We start from the raw sequence: 2724 nt of genomic DNA on the forward strand, positions 1-2724 counted from the left end.
GCCTGGGGGGTGGCCCCTCAATCCCCAAGTCCAGGAAATTGGGACCAAGGACTTCCTGGGGAAGACTCACCCTGCCTTGCCTTGGGTCCCTGAAGCCCAACACTCAAGCCCTGGAAAGAGAGTTCCCTGTTGAGAGATTTGCCCCTGACCCCTGAGCAGCACCCTCCTCCCCATGAGCCCCCTGAGTCCCTGGGGTCCTTCTCCGGCCTACCCCCTCGCATCTCACCGAGGCAGAGCAGGACCCTGAGCGTGGGGGTCATGGCGTCTCCTCTCTTTGCACCCCGCTGTGCAGATGCAGGAGGCCACAGTGTCCTCTGAACAGACAGACACACAAGGTGAGGCCCCTGGGAGGCTGGCTGTCGCTGTCACGGGGCACTCACATCAGCAGCCCCACAGAAAGGGGAACATTCCCTTCCCAGAGGCCTGCATCTGGTTTCCATGGTGAAGCAGCAAATAGACCCAGACCCTCCTGAGACGCCCTTTGCAGGTGAGGTGACCCCAGGCATGTCCTTCCCTGACAGAGCCTTCCCCTCCCAGCGAAGGTGCCTCAATCCATAGATGGGACAATAATGGGGTCCCCCACGGGGTCTCCTTCCCCCCTCAGCCCATCCATCAGCACCTCCCTGGGGTCCTCACCATGGACAGTGTCACCCGGGCCTGGAGACGCTTCAGGAAGAGGTGGGCCTGCAGAGCTCACCATCCAACACACTCACTCACCATCCAACTGTGGAGCTCAGGGCGATGTCACTGTGACAATGAGCACAGAGGAGAAATGCAGGGAAATAAGGGAAGGAAACAGGTCCCTTTTCTTGGCCCCAGAGTTTGGCTTTGTTTATATCAGCCACCTTCTTCTTTTTTTTTTCTTAGCCGCAGCATCTACTGCACCTTCCCGGGGACAAGCTTCTGAGGAAATTTTCCTCCTCAGTGCCCCTTGTGTCCTGTGTTCAAGTCTCCTCCTCATCCTGTGGTCCAGCCTTCAAGCTTTAGGGGACACTGATTTGGGTTGGAGTTCTGATTTTGACTTAAAACAGACATTTATTTATTTATTTATTTATTTATTTATTTATTATTTTTGTTGCTTACAAGAGACCCATTTTATTTTTTTGAAATGCTTATTGTTAGATACAGAGGCAGAGCTGCCTCAAACTGATTGTCAAACTGCAGTGGGAAGGCCAGAGAGGGTTGGGGGGCAGAAGGGAGGGGAGTAAGAGATCAACCGAAGGACTTGTATGCATGCATATAAGCATAACTAATGGACATAAGATACTGGGGGGTAAGGGAGGGCAGGGGATTGTCAAGGGCAGGGGGTGGGGGAAGGACACATATGTAATACCCTTTGTAATACTTATTATAATATTTTTTTAAAAGAATAAAAAAAGAGAAATGCTTATTGTTGAAAGTATTACAGATGTCACCTCTCTTCTCCCTATTGTGCCCCTCCACCTGGTTCCTGCCCTTCCAGGCCTTCATCACCCTATCACCTGTGTCCATTGGTCATGCCTATGGGCCTATAAGTTTCTTTGTTTAATCTCTTCCTGACCATCTCCTTCTTCCCTCTGAGATTCATCAGTCCATGCTTCTGGTTCTACTTTATTCTCCTCATCAGTTTATTTTGTTCATTAGATTCTTTGATTGTTTATTTTGATTTTTAGATCAATTGTTGCAAGATATGTATTAGTTGCCATTTTCTTGTTTCTTCTTCTTCTTCTTCTTCTTCTTCTTCTTCTTCTTCTTCTTCTTCTTCGTCTTCGTCTTCTTCTTCTCCTTCCTCTTCTTCTTCTTCCTCTTGACATTTCATATTGGTTTGTTGGTGATGAACTCCTTTAGCCTTTTCTTCTCTGTGAAGCTCTTTATCTGACCCTCAAATCTAAATGATAGCTTTGCTGTGTAATGTCATCTTGGTTGTGGGTCCTTGCTTTGCATCACTTTGAATATTTCATGCCACTTCCTTCTGGTCTGCAAAGTTTGTGTTGAGAAATCAGCTGACAGTGATATATGCGGTATCTTTTAGGTAACTGCTTTTCTTACTGCTTTTAAGATTATATCTTTGTCTTTAATCCATGGTGTTTTCATTATGATGTCTCTTGGTGTGGGCCTCCTGGGGTTCCTCTTGCTTGGGACTCTGTAATGACTGGATTTGTAAGTATATTTCTTTCCCCAGGTAGGGGAAGATTTCTGTCACTGTATTTTCCAAAAGCTTTTCAATATCTTGCTCTGTCTCTTCTCCTTCTGGCTCCTCCATAATGTGAATGTTGGTACCCTTGAATTTGTCCCAGAGGCTCCTTACACTATCTTCATATTTTTAGATTCTGTTTGCTTTTCTGATTGGGCGTTTTATGCTTCCTCATATTCCAAATTGCTGATTTAATTCTTGGCATCCCGCATTCTAATGTTGATTCCCTGTAAATGATTCTTAATTTCAGTTAGTGTATGTGTAATTTCTGACTAGTTCTTTTTCATGTCTTTGATGTTCTAAGATTCTTGAAATTCTCATTAAGCCCCCTGAAGCTCTTATTAAGATCCTTGAGCATCCTTATAACCATTGTTTTGAACTCTGTATGTAGTAGTTTGTTTGATTTCATTTCATTTAGCTCTTTTTCTGGAGATTTCTTTCTTTCTTTCATTGGGGACATGTTTTGTTGTGTCTGAATTTTGGCTGCTTCCCTGTGCTTGTTTCTATGTATTATGTAGAGCTGCTATGTCCCCTGGAATTGGTAGGGTGGC

At 45.4% G+C, this 2724-nt stretch overlaps 1 pseudogene; it reads right to left on the reverse strand.

The window, feature by feature from the left end:
- The window catches only part of LOC102441424, a 1885-nt pseudogene extending 1625 nt beyond the window's left edge, over nt 1–260 (reverse strand).
- Between the last annotated feature and the right edge of the window lie 2464 nt (nt 261–2724).

This window comes from Myotis lucifugus, unplaced genomic scaffold (genome assembly GCF_000147115.1).
Source record: "Myotis lucifugus unplaced genomic scaffold, Myoluc2.0 scaffold_9678, whole genome shotgun sequence".
Lineage (NCBI taxonomy): Eukaryota > Metazoa > Chordata > Mammalia > Chiroptera > Vespertilionidae > Myotis > Myotis lucifugus.